Source organism: Dendropsophus ebraccatus, unplaced genomic scaffold (genome assembly GCF_027789765.1).
Source record: "Dendropsophus ebraccatus isolate aDenEbr1 unplaced genomic scaffold, aDenEbr1.pat pat_scaffold_1773_ctg1, whole genome shotgun sequence".
NCBI classification, from domain to species: domain Eukaryota; kingdom Metazoa; phylum Chordata; class Amphibia; order Anura; family Hylidae; genus Dendropsophus; species Dendropsophus ebraccatus.
Genome location: NW_027209201.1, coordinates 1 through 17,083, shown reverse-complemented (window position 1 = coordinate 17,083; position 17,083 = coordinate 1). Strand labels below are relative to the sequence as shown.

Sequence of the window (17,083 nt, the reverse complement as noted above, 5' to 3'; positions counted from 1 at the left end):
CTGTCTAGTGTGAATGAGCGAATCCTGAATAAAAAAGGCATGCTGAATTTCAAGGCCAAAGCTTTTGTATTCCCTAGAGATAAGCTTTTCTCTTTGGTGAAGCTACGGCAAAATTCCAATGTGTAACATGTGGATCTGTGATCTCTGATTTTTTTACTCATACACATGGAACTGGATATACATTGCAATTTAGTAAGAACAGCTCTACCTGTTGAAATTGATGTCTGGGTAGGTGGAGTACTCGGACTTTCTGGCATTTCTTCGTGGGAAGGTGCAGAAGAAAGCGTTGGCTAGCAGACAAGATATCTGTTCCTGTGACATGGTGATTGAGTGATTCATTCTCTTCTTCAGCAATGGAATCGGCTGCATTGAAAACAAGAGGGGGTAGGTTGGCCATAATGAATTTAACAATGTGGAATAACATGAGCAGGTTATTGAATTGACCAAATTAAAGCAAGAGTAATTTGATATTTTTAGCTGGTCCTTAAATCAACAGCACCATTAAACTGGAGTCATTTATCCTCACTGACTGGTTAAAGGGGCTTGGCCTGACACACTGCAGATATACAATCAATAAAAATAATAGAGGGCCTTGAAATTATAGATCAGATTGGAAAATCAAGACCGAAGCTATAAACCTCAAATCATATGAGAAGAAACCAATCACAATTACCTCCGATTCCTCTTTAGGACACAGTAAATATTTTCTTATGTGATGCTGAATTGATACCTTCGGCTATGTTCTCATACAGTAAATCAAGCCATAAATGGCGGGGGGGAAATAACACAAAAAAAACCTGATGAATAAAAAAAAACAGCCTCATGCTAACATCTGTAATATGGAGTAGAGGCACAGCCTTAAGGTATGCGCACATACCCTAAACTGTTGTCCTAATGGTATATGTTTATGACATAGTGACAGCAGTGACAGCAAAGGGACTACAATGTTTCCCAGTGGTCTTACCCAGGAGACACCAGGCTGGGCTTTTAAGTAATGACAAAGTGCAACTTGTGTCCTGTCAGTTCTGAGGTTGGGTTTGAGTGTGCATATATATTTTACTAAGGGACATTTTTTTTTTCTTTTTTTCTCATCCTACGCTAAAGTTCTAAGCTCTTTAATGTTATGTAGGTTATGTCATGGAACATTTTGGGGATGTGAAATGGTGAAATGTGTGTCCACAAAGCTTAAAACGTGTGTCCTGTCAGTCTCTGATGTCGAGAAGGTTTACTGGGCCACATAGAAGGTGCGCTGCATGAACTGAAGAATGCTTGTGCTGGGGTAAGTGGTGTGTAAGGAACTAGCTCAGTGCATAGGGAAACACCAGAGGGTTATTAATGGCACAGACTACATGAGGAGGTCACTGTTACTAGTTGGTAATCACTGGGGGGGGGGGGCATATTTGGGTGCAGCACATATTTTTCTTTCCCTTTGATTTGTTAATGACCTTGTAGAGGGATTACACAGTAAAATACCAATGTTTGCAGATGAAATTAAACTGTGTAAAGTGATTATTACAATAGTGAACAGTGCCCAGCTGTGATAACTAAGGAGTTACCAAGAGCCAGACTGTAATGCACTCCTGGGAAATACAGCTGCTTCACGGTCACACAGGGGCCTGCCCTCAGAAAGCGGAGAGACAAGAGCTACACAGGGGTGAAGAAGGGCTAAAAAGGGTGAAAATTACACTAGAGAGCTGTTTCTGCATGGACAGTGTTAGAGTGGTGATGTGTCCGGAGATTTTTTTCCCCACTTTTTATCATGGCGTAACCCCTTAATAGAAAGGAATAGCTCTACTTCTGTGCGAATCACTAGTTCACACATATACTGAATGATACAAAACTAGAGAAAGGAGCTGCTGTACCCATGGCTGACACTAATGCCTCTCGGCTACATTTAAAAACCAACGCAAGAATGTTGGTATATAATTTGAACCATACTGCCTCATGTATCATGTGCAGGTCTTCTGGCCCACGAGTCCCTACACTGAACAAACACTGTGTCGGTCAGTGACCGCCAGCCCTGCAAAGCAAGCTACAACAGGGAATAGGGGCCTCAGAATGGCCCTGCAACCCCAATGTCACAGGACCAAAGCCACTGGGCCCCCCACACTCCGCAGGTGCCGCCAGCGGAGAAGGCGGCTGTCAAGCAACATAAGTGTGAACAAGACGTTACTACTCACCATTGCACCAACAGGTAGAATGGGAGAAAGAGGGGGTACTTACCATGTGTGCACAGGTGCTTCTTGCTAATTGGGGTCACATGGATTTTACAAGGAGGAGTGCTAGCCATTATTCAATATGTTATATACTGAATAATGTATACAGTATTGGACACCAGTGCACAGGAATAATATGGAATAAAGTAATAAATAGAATGGGAGGATTACACTACGCAGAAAGATTTGGCTTATTTAGTTCTGACGAGGGATTATATAACAACTATAAGGTGAGGCGATTTTGTTACCCTGAGAAAAGCATACAAAAGAGGGTAAGGAGCCAAGCTCGGCAATATATAGGCTTACATAGTTTGGAGCAGGATTTCTCGATAAAACGCACAGACAAATTTAGGGCCCATAGGGGTTTTTATGTGCCTGTGCACACATCTATATTTTTTGCAGATCCGTGAATAGACAGTAACTGATGCTGCAAAAGGAAAAATTACATGTCCCAGTGTTGACCCGCAACTGCTGGACAGGTTACAGTCTAGAATGCAGTGGTCTGTGAATTGCGGAACACTATGGAAGCACAAAGTGCTATCCAATCTGTGGATCTGCTATTGCAGACAGCACTTCCGGATGTCTGAATGAGGCTTATATCCTAACAGGACTCCTATATAAAATAGTAAGAATCCTGTTAATCCCACCCACACAGTATGATAACAACTTCTGGGTACCAGTTTGTAGACAGTTTTTAGCATGTTTTAGCAGGGTAAAACAGGACTCTTAAAAGACTGTTTATACAAAGCTATCTGCTAATTTTTAGCGAACGACCAACGACGATTTGAGAACTTGTTTAACGATCACAATGAACGATTTCTCGCTCGTTACTTGATCAATCGCTAAGTTTACACAAGCCAATTATCGCTGAAATGTTAGTTATCGCGAAAATTCGAACGATAATTGTTCCATGTAAACGCAGCATAAGGGTCCTTACTTAAGGCCGTATTACACAGCACAATTTGCAGGAGGAAGCAAACACCGACCTGCCAGTTCAGCACTCTTCGTTCCCCACTCCTCGTTCTCCCCTCGCTATCTGTGCTATTACACACACAGCAAGCCAGGAGGAGCGGGGGGGTGCAGGAGGGGCCCATTGAATGGCCCATTGATGTTAGCAGCAGTCTGCTGCAGCTGCTCCTATTACATGGAGCGACGAGCAACAGGCTGTCGCTGCACTGATCATTGCGTTTCAACATGTTGAAGGACCATGATCAGCAGACATTGTGCAGCTGACTGTGGTCTTTTAACATGACCTATTACACCAAGTACGGCTGTTAATCATTTGGTGTAATAGGCCCTTTAGAGTTCAGTCAAGATATACTATTATCACAGCTCAGCTTGTCTCCCTTTACCACACTGTACTCTCAGGTTGGCTACAGAAATCACTTGATGGGTTCTTTGGTGGTAAACATACATTTCCGATGCTGGATACACAACTTCATGTGAGACATATCCAACTGTGGAATCTGCCGACATCCAGTGCTCACAGACCACCTTATTCTGCAAGGTACAGGTCTTTTTATAGAGACCCAATTCCAGTGGGTTAGAGGCTTGGGAAATCTGTTGTACAGATGAAACAACTAGGAGTGAATGCCTCCTAAACCCTTTGAACACAGGGAGATGCACAGCTGATAAACATAAATTTTAAAGCAGGCTCAAAAGATGCCATCAGCCAAATATCGGGTGATCGCTGTCACTTTTACACAGCGATTAAAGGCTGCAGAAGCGTTTCTAGCAACGCTGCTGACCTACAATCGGCCCGTGTAAAAGGACCATTATAGACACACAAATACAGAGATGAAGTGGTGCAATTATAGCAGGTGGTCATCAGTAGTAACAAAAATTCAATTTATTAGGTGAAATATCTTATGCTGCGTTTACACGGAACGATTATTATTCGAATTTCGCATAAACTATCGCATGTGAGAGATAATTGTACTGTGTAAACACAGCAAACGATTTAACGATGAGTGAGAAATCGTTCATTTTGATCTTTCAACATCGCTGTTCGCTGAAAATTGGCAGACGCTTTTTTTATTAATAGCATCCATGTTTCTGTTCATCCTTCAACATCAAAGTAGTAAATCAAAGTGAAGGGGGCGGTAGATCAATAGTGTTTAGAATAGGTCATTCACTATCATTGCAGGTTATCTGCTCTGATCATGCCTAATTGACTGGCCCATTTGTCTCCATTTACTAACAGATAAGTCCATATAGTAATTGCTTCATGTACAGTCAACTCCTTCTGCTTTAAGGCCTCATCTAATACTCTGATGTACTGACATAGTGACATGTTTGGGCACCTGTGGTCACAATTACTGTTACTGTGAATAGCTAATCAAGTTGAAGATGAAATGATTTCCCAAAGGCATACAGTTAAAGATGTGACACACAGCTTTTACGAAAGACCCGAAATAGTTCACCCAATTACACACGAAACAATGACTGTTACTTGCGGTCGTCCTGTCCTTGCAGGCTGTTCGCTTCAGAGCTATTACACCAACAGATTACCTATAGATCATTGTTAAAGTAGGTGGAAATAATGCCGTTTTATTTTTTCCCCATTTCGGGGGTATTATGTATGCAGGAATGCATGAGGAACTCTTGTATTCATAGATTTGCACCCAAGTACCAAAAAATACATACTCAAAAAAGCAGATACTTGCAACCTTTAAATGTTATTTTGCTTGGTTTAAAATTATTTCAATACTTTAAAGGGAACCAATCACCTAAAAAATCTCTAGTACGCTATGGAAATGTGCTGTAGCAGTACAACCTGCACACTTACTTTATAAACTTGTGGCGCTGTACGTAAATTGTACCCAAGTAGTCATCTGGGTGGTGAGCCTGCACTGGGCAGGTGCTGAATAGGCACAAACTCAATTTGTGGCTATTCTGCACCTGCGCAGTACAGCATAGACCTGCTGTACTGCGCATGTGCGGCGTAGTAAAAATGTAGACACGCTGGTGTAAGTGACAGCACGCACCTGGATGACAACACAGCAGTTATGTAGTTAGAATCATGCCTAGCGGGACATGATTTCCGCGCAGGACAGCCCAGGGGACCGTGACTACTTGCCGGCGGTCACTGCCCAGATGACTACTTGGGGACAATTTACATACAGTGCCCCAAATTTATAAAGTAAGCTTACAGGATGTACATCAGTTTTGGGAAGTGTGCAGGATGCCGCTACAGCACATTTCCATAGCTTAATAGACGTTTTTTGGTCATTGGTTGCCTTTAAATCGCCACAGTCTGGCTGGTGCACGGTAACTATCACTTCCGATTGGCGCCTAAATTTATTGTATGCCTAAATGGAATATGAACAAATGCACAAGGAATTACTTGAAGTGTTCGTAGATTTGCACCAAAGTACCACAAAATAAGCAAAACAACAGATACTCACAACCTTTAAATGTTATTTCGCTAGGCCTAATCATTTTCTATTCGGCAAGGTTGGCTGGTGCACGGTAATACTTTCAGTAGGCACCTGGGTAACAGTTATACTTGTAGGACTCATCAAGTAAAATATTTTTGTAAATACATTTATTTAGCACAGTTGTCTCCTTCTCTTTACAGACCCACCCTCTGCTCTAAAAACAGTAGTTGTACTTGTATAGAATAGATATACAGAGATATAGTGTAAATATATACTGTAATTATATACAGACACACAGACTATAGCGATGTATATACCAGCCAGATAACGGCTTTTAGAACAGAATGGTGGCTCATAACAGACAACCTCAAAAAGGTACAAGCTGAAGGTTTTACCATGACAGCTCACTGATCAGATCAATAAAAATCTGTGAATAGACCACAAAAGAGCAGTGCATGCAAGACGGTTCAGGAATCTAACAGAACCGGAATCCTTTTGCAAGGAGGAACGGAAGAAAATTCCTTAAACAAGAATTAAAAGACACCTGGCTGGCTAAAAAAATTACAAGCCGTGATACTTGCCAAAGGGAGTGCTACTAACCATGCAGGGTTTTAACCCCCCCCCCACACACACACACACACACACAACTTTTTGTTCTTTAGAAAATGTAAAATATTAAAATGCTAAAATTTAAGATGAAAACAAACCTTTGCATGTCTCTGTATGTATAGCATATGCAACAAAGTCTGGCGACAGTAGTTCTTGTGCACAATGCTGAAACAATTACATCTCTTATGGATTTATACAACATGCTGCATCCACAGTGTAAGCTTACAGGACACAATGTACCAGTATGCCATTTAGTATCCCATCTCATTTATGGGGTCCTCTCACCCACTAACACAATAAAGTACCTGCAGTGCCTCCCTAAGTGTGACATGGTGAGATCGCTGTAGGCCTGTTATCCACTATAATTATATGCTACACTTTTGTAACCAGTTGTCCTGTTAAGAATAAAATAATTTCTTCAGACAACAGAAAAGATTTTGTTGGAGATTCCCACCTTCAATTCCAATGGGACCAGATAAGGAAATTAAGGCACCAATGCTTCAATCTCATTAAGCACCAACTCAAAACTAGGAAACAATAATGAAGACAAGAGAGCCACCCTGAGGAGAAAAGTGGTAGTTCGGAGAGAATAATATAATGGCAGATATTTAACACCAACACCAATTGTAATTTGACAGCATCCTTTACTATACCATAAGATTTATGCATCTGCCAGCCCTGTTTGCTCTTAAAAGGGTACACCAGAGAAAGACTTATTTTAAATTGAGTGGGGCACAGCATAAGATTCCACCCATGCTTAACAATGGGAAGGGGATTGTGCTGGGGGAAGGGGGGAGCATGGGAGCTGTAAGCATTATCAGCATAAACCATGCTGTTAATGCCAGAAGTGAACATGAACATAAGTACCATGCAGGGACAGAACTACCTGAGGGGGACTACAAAATGGCAATTTTTGCGATTGCCCAAAATACACCAACATCCACCGATTGGATCAACCTTTCAGCCTTGGCGTGTGCAATAAAGTGGTGCTTTTATGAGTCCGTATTGCTGCGCCAAGGCTGAAAGGTTGATCCAGTCGGTGGATGTAAGTTTACTCCCCATGTGCATTAGGGAGCTTTAAGGCCCTAATTCAACCGATAATCGTCCCGTGGAATAGAAGGCAACGATCAGCCAACATCGTTCATGTCGGCTGATTGTTGCAGTCGTTTGTTTTTCAACATGTTGAAATACAAACGACTGATACAGCAATGATCTGCTGCCGTCGCTCCGTGAAATAGGAGCGGAGGCAGCAGACGCTGCTGTATGCTATGGGCTGCCCGGATGATCTAGCAATCACCCGGGCAGCCCCTCCGCAGCTCCCTCCGGCCCTCCCCATACTCACCTGCTCGCTGCTGCAGCGTGGAGTGGCAGCGAGCGTGGAATAGGGCCTTTAGGCTCCTCTCACCCTGTCACTTGTGTCCCTCTCAGGACTATAAGACCTGCTGTTTTGGAGATGCTCTGACTCACTCTATTAGTCTCAGCCCTAGTTAAAGTCAATCAATTCCATTAGCGTTCTTGTCTTTCCTGCTTCCAGCGTATCATCGTCATCTTGCGGACTGCGGTGGGTGCACGCTCTCTTCCCGTGTCAGACTCCATTCTATGCACAGGCAGATTCCGTCGTCTGTCCAAAGAATGAACATCCCATGAATCCACACAGATTTTACGTCGCTTTCTGAAGTGTGCACATACCCTAAGGGTGTCTTTACACGGACAGATTATGTGACAGATTTTTGAAGTGGAAGCCAGGAATGGCTTTGAAAAGGAGGAGAAATCTCAGTCTTTCCTTTATGACCTGTTCTTTGTTTATAGTCTGTTCCTGGCTTTGGCTTCAAAAATGTGTCAGATAATTTGTCTGTGTAAACGCACCATAGTATATCCCACTACTTGACAGGTGCTATTACAAGCAGATGACTTAACTAAAGTGATCCAAGTACTTGCCTATTAACTGGTAATATGCCAACAGCTCCAGTGTTATAGAGCTTTTTCAGGTTTGATACTAATAGGGGTTTAAACCATGTAAAAGCTCTTTTCATTTTACTGCCACACATGTAAATGTGGCACGGTTTGTATGCAGATTATTCCAACAAAATGTATAACCTCGTTTGCTGCAGAATATGCTGTGCAAGAAGAAAAATGGATTTCCTTGCAGCATGTGATATTTTCTTGAGTGACTCCAGAATGGCGATTAAAAGATCTATAATAGTTATTTAAGCAGTTTCCTAAATACTCTGTGCTAGAAAGGGGCTGCCGCAGCCAGGTCTGTGCATGGTTTGGGCACCATGAATCTGGGGACAGGTTCCCTTTAAGGTGCTCCTTTTAATAGGTAAATAGTTACTTAACACTCAAGACAAGTGAATGTAAATGATCCTCACAAGTCATTCTAAATTATCTTAAATGGAAACCAACATAATCTAAGATTTTATACAGACTCTTGACAGCATCGAGTATTTTCTGTGTTTATTGCGTTTTCAAGTGTGACTGAAGCCACTATTCTAACACATAAGATTCACAAGGGATGGATATTATCCTTGTGTCAGAGTGAAATACACACAACCCCAGAAACCAGCAGACAGTATATTGACAAGACAGTAACTCCAACAATAACTGGTAACCTAAATCAAAGGAGTCTTATGCTTCATTAGCTTGTGTCAGCCATGAGAACCGTCGTCCAGAGTTCTCGGAATTCAATAATGCCAACTATTTTTCAGACTTCCTATTGGTATGTTCTTCCCTCATTTAGACCGAATTTATTTACATAATAGAATATGTATATGAACAGAAGGGATGTGATAAGGAGGAATGGAAATGAACATCTTAAAAGGGAAACTATCAGCAGGTTAGACGAATCTAACCTGCTAATATTTACCTACCGCGCAGAAGGCGCCAAGGATGAAGGTAATAGGGACATATCAGCAGGTTAGATTCGTCTAACCTACTGATAGTTCTCCTTTAAAGTGAGAGATCTAGTTGATACATACCAAAGGGGTATGATAACTGGGGGGACAAACACTTTACTTGAAAGGGATTGGCCACTTTAGAGTAATATTACCCAGTGTACAGTATTAGTAAATGTACACACGGCACTTACTGACAGGAGCTCCGGTGTACCTCATAGCACTGATATCAGGCTCCCCTCCTACATGCTGTGCCACCCTGGTCTGTATGTTGAATGATGATTCTGTGCAAAAGATGTCTGTGCATGGAGGAGCATGTTCACCTCTGAGCCTGTATATGCCTATGGAGGACATAGAGGGGGGGCATGGCCACATGCTCCTTCATTTTAAGGACAGGATTGCCGTTCGGCATAAAGAGCAGGACAACACAGCCTGAAGTAGGAGCATCTAGTATTATCTCTATACACAGGGAGCTGCTGTCAGCGAGTGGAGGGAATGTACAGTCTAACACTAAACCTGAACAATTTTACTATTAAAGGGGTTGTCCAGTGCTACAAAAACAATGGCTACTTTTTTCAAGAGCACCAATGGGACATTGCTCTGTACATATTTTACAGGCAAAATTTCGAACTGAATCCATGCACGAATTCAGCTTTAAATTCCTTTTCTCACATTACTCAGTGTGAACAATTCAATCAGTATAATGTCACTGTGTGATAGGAGAGCTGGCCATACAATGCGAGCACCCCTAGGATTCCATGCTACTGAATGTGGACATGCAGCAGCTGTATACATGCACAGTGTATACTTGTCCCGCTCCAATGGCTGTCACTCAATCAAAAGCCATATCTGTGTGCACACAAAGGACTAAGACTTTCTGTGTTTGGTCTCTTTATGTTGAAAAAAAAGGACAAATATCTGCATGGAGGGGGCATGGACTGCAGCTTGACAGGAAGGAAGACACCTAGTTGCCATATGTACAACCTTGATTTAAACAAAGAAAAACTAGAGTATATTGCAAAAACTGCCTGTGGAATAGAAGAATAATCACACAATGCGGTTTCTTTTTTTTTGCAAATGATCACTATATTGTAAATAAGTTTCACAAGATATCAGGGTATAACATATTCACCCATAAGTGCAAAATGTCCAGATGCAGACACAAGAGGAAGATAGTTCATATGCTCATGTTTGAGCTGCAGACATCTCTCTGAAGGTGAACGGCGTTGCGGCTGTGAGCACCGAAGATTGCGATGTTTCAAGGAATGAACATGAGCATATGAACTATCTTCCTCTTGTGTCCGCATCTGGACATTCTGCACATATGGGTGAATATGTTATACCCGGATATCTTGTAAAACTTATTTACAATATAGTGATCATTTGCAAAAAAGGAACTGCATTGTGTGATCTTTCTTCTGTTGGACTTCACGAGGTACAAGCACACAAGAGGGCAGCAAACTGTGATCACAACTCCTGCCGACAGTTGTGTCCCTAGGACAAGTAACTTTTAATTAGTAAAACCCCTTTAAGTGCTCCATGTGGTTGCTTTTTCGGTGGATGGTGTCCAGTACTGGCATCTCCATTAGCTGTACAATATTTGGTAACAGCATGACCACAGAGGTATACAGTACTCCTGTCCTGCAGGAAATGTTGTTTTATTTACATTCAGACACAGTGCTCTCTGCTGACATCTCTGGTCGAGACAGGAACTTGAGATTTTTTAATAGAAGTAAAAACAAATCTATATAAATTTCTGACACCAGTTGATTTGAAAGAAAAAGATTTTGGACAACCCCTTAATCTGCCTCTGCTTGTACTCTTCTCTAGTTCTGTGCCTCCACACACTCCTGTCTCTAAGCTCTATGTGTAGTTCAGTCCCCCTCAGGTCTTTTACCTCATTATCATCTATCCATAAACATGAGATGCCCTCACTGATCACTAGAACAAAGGTCCCAAGCCCTCTATTTTCCCTCACCGTACAGACGTACAGAAACAGTCCTGATACAAAAACGCACCAGTCCCTGTACATAGTTGAATTGTGGGGGATGGATTTAAAGGGAAACTATAAGTTGGTTATAAGAATCATACCAGTTGATATGTCCCTTTTGTGCCCAGGGTGCTGAGGATGAAGGTAAGTGAAGACATATTCATCAAACAAAGTTGCCTATAAACCTCAATAACTGCCATCCGACTGGTCACTGGGCTGACCGTTCTCTCTCTCATCCTCTCCATATACATGAATGTTTGGCATCTGTCAGTGAAGACTCTGTAGGGCCTCATACACCTTGCACTGACTTATACTGGAGTTATTTATTTGTATAGCGCCAGCAGATTCCACGGCACTTGTTAATGTCTTACCTGTGTGCAGAGTTTGGGAAGCTTAAGAGTCAAAGAAACCATTTCAGGAAGAATTGAAGTAAAGAGATGCATACGCTCATCATCATCAAGAACCTGCAGAGAGATAAGACAGAAGTGAAGAGCTGCGTTAGCTATGTCCCTGCCTAATAAGTGTAAAATAATAAACTTATACCTACCTGTCTATGCCCCTGATGTCCTGCTAGCTTCAGCCAATCGCCGGGATAGTGCCACGGCCAGTGATTGGCTGTGCGGCCTGTCACTTCAGACACTGCAGAGAGCAGGCTGAGCCTAACAGGACATTAGGGGGCGTAGACAGGTATGTATAAGTTTATTTATTTATTTTTTTACACAGTCATCAGCTGCGCATCACTAATAGACATAGCGATTCATGCCCGGCGGTCGATTTTATGATAGGACCAAAAGACACAATCAGTTGATGATAGACGTCGTCTTTACATGGAGCGATGATGGGCCAAATCGGCCAGATTGGGCAGATTATTGCTCTGTGTATTAAGGCTCTTAGTCTCCAGTGTACATGAAAGCAAGAGGGATTGTGGGAAAGTGTGTCCACTGTTGCATGGCAACAGCACAGCCAAAGTTTAAAGAGGATACCAATAAGTGATGAGATCCAAGGGGGGATCCCTTTACCTTGCTCGAATGCCCCTACATTTTAATGCACAGTGTGTTTTACACTGCAGTTAGAAAAGTAGGTTTGGTGCCTGATACACTTTAATATGTGAAGTCCAAGTTTAAGACCTCCTACCAGGGAAACCAAGTATCAACAAAAGTAATTCTTTCAAGATGCGCTTACATAAATTCCATGAAAATAAATATATTCAATCAAAGGGCGCTGCCTGCTGTCAAGATGTCCGATATAACCGGACTCAAGCCTTTTATAAGTGACATATGAATAGGAGGCTGTCATGCTTTATTGCTGCTGTATAGCAGTTGTCAAAACATATACAGTGACCCTGGACTTAGAATTGTCATCTAGTCCTGGTTTTCACTAGCAAAAATGCTAATGAAATTTCCAGGGGAAGAATATCATATTGAAGTCTCTGTATGGTTTAATTTGCAATAGAAACTATTATAACCCTAGCTCTATCAAAAATAAAAGGTGCCATAAAGACAACTATGATTGTTATTAAGTTTATTTAGTTAAGTTTGCTAGTAGTATAGACAGTTTTTTTTTTTTTAGAAAAACAAAACATAAAATGGCATAAAATGTAGGATCAATTTACAGGATGGTTCCCCAACTTACTTGTAGCAAATGAACAAATCATAAATATAACATAATATATGTCTAACAGCTAAACATTCTATATTCATTCTGGAAAGAAATGCAATTAAAGAGACAATCTGTCAGGTCCCTGGTGTCCAAGGATCTCAACAATGTTCAGAAGCCCCATAGAGAATGGAAGAATAACTGTGGTGTGTTGTGTTCATTCTCTTGGCAGAGGTGCCAAACTCACAGCCCTCCAGCTGTTGTAAACTACAAGTCCCATCATGCATGGATAGCTAAATCTTCAGCTTTTGGCCGTCCAGGCATGATGTAAATTGTAGTTGTGCAACAGCTGGAGGGCCGTGAGTTTGACACCTGTGCTCTAAGGGGCTACTTGTTCAACAATGTTCAGAAACTCCTAAAAGAATAGACTGCTGGTTGCGCGTGCTGTGCTCCATTCATTATGCGGGACTTTTGACCTCTGTTCTTGTGATAGGGGATAACTTTTGATTGTAGGATAACGCTTTAAAGCTTTTTTTTTTTTTTTTATTATTCAGAAAAAGCATTTCAACCTCAATGACAGGGCCAGCAAACAATGGAGATTTCACTACAATTTGAAGAGAAACCATCAGAGCAGTTTTTAAGCATCTAACCTGCAGATATGTCCCTATAGCTCATGCGTTTCCATGTACTTTGTGGTTTAATCTGTATGCTAATGAGAGAGTTTAGTGCACTGGGGTGCGACTACAGCCCTCAGTGCATTTATCTACCCTGGCTGGCCCGCCTCTTCTAATGAATACTGGGCTGTGCTCTGCAGGAACTTAACTCTGGCACTCTTCACTGAGACACGTCCACCCCCAGTGCACCAAATCATCTCATTAGCATATGGATTAGACTACAAAGTACAAGAAAACTTGCCTTCATCCTCAGCGCCCTGTGTGCTATAAGGAAATATCAGCAGGTTAGATGCTTTTATCCTTTAAAAGGGGTACTCTGGGCCAGGGGTATTTTTGAGGATCCCCAGGGAGGGGGTGGAAATTGAAGCCAGAGGTCACTTACCTCCCTGTTCCAGCGCTGGTGCCTGGATCGCGCTGCCCAGTACTCCTGTCCCGCGGCTGCTTCCTGGTCAGAGCTGCCGCATGAATCGTGATGTCTCAAGGCAGCTCTGCCAATCAGCCGCCGTAGCGGGGTCCCGCCTCGGCCGCTGAATGGCAGAGCTGCCTTGAGAAGGCATAAACAACCCTGCTGCCGGGCCAATAGTGATATGTTTTAGCGTGCACAGAAACCTGAGGATCAGGTGTTTTACAGCTCCTCAGTTGATCGCTGACACTTTTAAACAGACCGATTAGCAGCCAAACACTAGTTGCTGATAATTGGCCCACGTAAAAGGCCACTAATTCTATCATTTTTTTCTCTGTTACTTGATCAGGAAAATGTGTACTATTAGTTAACAATCAACTAAAATAATTGACTTTCTGGCTTCTTGAAAAATATCTCAAACACATGAATGTCCAGCTGTTAAAACATGGCCTCATGTCTGTGGTTTTAATTTCTTAAGCAATAAATAAGCTGGGATACCATCTTCAAAGTGTGCGGATTTACAATTTAATGCTGACAACTAGGGCTGTGGAGTCAGAGCTAGTTTTGGCTGGAGTCAGAAAAAACGTACCAACTCTAAAGTGACTGTACCACCAGGCCCAGGCTGAAGCACTGGGGGCAGGCCGACCCACCCTTAGTGGGAAGAAACCCCAGCCCCTCCATGACGTGACTCCATTAGAATCAATGGAACCCTATCATAGAGGGGCTGGGGTTTTCTCCCACTAAGGGTGGGTCGGCCAGCATCCAGTGCTTCAGCCTGGGCCTAGTGGTACAGTCACTTTAAAAAAAAAAAATCTTTAAAAAAATTAGAAATGAGTTTTCATATGAATTTATAAGTTTTGCTCATCAATATATTTTATGAGCAACATTCTAATAGGACATTGGCCCTATAGATAAGGGTGGACGGGGAAAAGTTGTCACTATTTGGCAGTTTGTTTCTAAGCTGGAAGAGTCCATTGTGTGTGGGGAGGATATCTGTGCTGTTCTCTCCCTGGATGCTGGATGACTGTATATGAACAGTAGTGTAATATGAAGATATCCTGTGTAAAATAGAGGAGGAGAAGGCATAAGTAGTGCAGCAGTAACCACTGTCCTCAACGTGGTATTCTATGGCCGCAACAGGCTGTGTATGTATGCTATGGCTGCAGCAGGCTGTATGTATGAGTGTGTGTGTGTGTGTGTGTGTGATATGGCTGCAGCTGTGTGTGTGTGTGTGTGTGTGTGTGTGTGTGTGTATGTGTGCTGTGGCTGCAGCAGTGTGTGTGTGTGTGTGTGTGTGAGTGAGACAGAGAGAGTGAGTGTGAGAGAGAAAGAGAGAGAGAAATTAAAGGGGTATTCTGAGCAACAGTGAAAAATCCAGGGGGGGGGGGCAGGGGGAGGTTGGCTCATAATAAAGAAGTCCTATTCACCCATCCCTGTGCCCTCACAGTGACCCCTCTATATCACTATGTGTGACCCCCTCTATACAGGAATCTGGCATTGTTAGCAGTGTTTCTTTGTGGCTGGTGAATATTTAGTTAGAAACATAGAAAATTGTCAGCAGGTAAAGACCACCTGCTGCATCTAGTCTAGTTGTGAGTAGTTCAGGACATGGAGGCTGGAGACTGGCTGTATCCACTGCACACACAGGAGAATCTGCTTTATATCTTTCCTTATTCCCTCAGAAATCGTCCCAGGATCACGTAGGACATTAGGGAGAAGCTGCTGAGCCAGTGTGATAAATAACTCCCCTGGTATATGACCAGCCATTTATGGAGGAACAGGAGTTGGGAGTCGGTCCTGATAAAATTCAGTTGGAGTTCTTTAAAGCCCATCACAGGTATGACTATACATAGGCAAAAGGAATATAACTCGGTAACCATAAGACAGCCTTAACAAGCAGAGAGAAGAGAGAGAGAGAGAAGGCACCAGCCATGACTTTTTTTTCTAGTAAGAAAGAAAAAAGCCTCAGAGTGACAGCTCATCAAATCATACAAAACGAACACATGACACATGATCCCAGACAGGCCTATCCATCACGGAGCAGGAAAGAATAATCAAGCCTTGAAAATGCAGACTGCATGCAAACAGGTTCCGACGTGAACATTTCTCTTCTCATTGTGCTGTGTCTGTGGTTTTTCTGCTTAACCCTGTCGGATTCAGTCAAAGAAATTGTTATTGCTAAGAAATAACATCAAGCGTCAACAACAAATCTAGGGATTGGCTGTTATTTAACACAGAAAGTAAACTGGATGAAAAATTCTTTTACAATGATTTAAGCAAGGTTTACCACAAAGACGAGGTATCCATCTTATATGTATGGCTGTGCACTGTATCATCAGGTTATACGGGTGACACAAAAGGTCAACATGTGCATACTGACGGCTGGTGGCTCCAAGGCCATCTCAGACAGTCTTGATCAAAAATATTCTACTTTCTGTATACATCCTATATTTAGTCTTATGCATGTCCACAAATACAGACTAGTGTAGTAACTAGTGGGGTACCAAAGGGCTCAAAATTGGGTCCACTACTTTTAATATGTTTATTAATGACCCTGTAGAGGGGCTACAGAGTATAATCCATTTTTGCAGATGACACTAAACTGGGTAAAGTAATCATCACAGAAGCGGATCATAAAAGATTACAGAGGGAATTGGAGAAGCTAGAAGCTTGGGCAGGGAAATGGCAAATTAAGTTTAATGTGGATAAATGTAAAGCTATGCACTTGGGCCATATAAATAACTTAAGTTATGTGTTAAATAAAAACACTGGGTAAAACTGCTTCTGAAAAGGACCTGGAGGTATTGGTGGACAGTAAACTTTAGTGATCAGTGCCAGGCAGCAGCTGCCAAGGCTAATAAAATAATGGGATGCATCAAAAGAGGCATAGATGCTAAAGATGAGAATACAGTTTTGCCTCTTTTTAAATCACTGGTCAGACCACACATGGAATACTATGAGAAGGACCACAGCTGAACTGGAGAGGGTACAAAGGAGGCCGACCAATGTCATTAAGGGAATGGGTGGGTTACAGTACCAGGAAAGGTTATCAAGTTTGGGGGTATTTAGTTAAGAAAAAAGACGTCTTAGGGGCAATCTGATCACAACGTACAAATATATGAATGGACAGTACAGAGATGTTTCAAGTGACCTTGTTACACCTAGGTCTGTAACCATAACAAGGGGACATACTCTAAAATTAGAGGAAAGAAGGTTTCACCACCAGCACAGACCCGGATTCTTTACAAGGGAAAAACCAAGGCCAGATATCCATCCACAGACAGCTGTTGTGGGGTGTTGCCCCTCATTAGTGTGGAGCAG

The 17,083-nt window shown here is 42.3% G+C and overlaps 1 long non-coding RNA gene across 1 annotated transcript; it reads right to left on the bottom strand.

The window, feature by feature from the left end:
* Positions 1-211: 211 nt before the first annotated feature.
* On the bottom strand, positions 212-11,981 carry LOC138775570 (uncharacterized). The gene is made up of 3 exons (XR_011360597.1): positions 11,917-11,981; positions 11,461-11,553; positions 212-363 (listed from the first exon to the last, which is right to left on the bottom strand). It is a non-coding gene; the product is annotated as an uncharacterized lncRNA (long non-coding RNA).
* Positions 11,982-17,083: the final 5,102 nt, after the last annotated feature.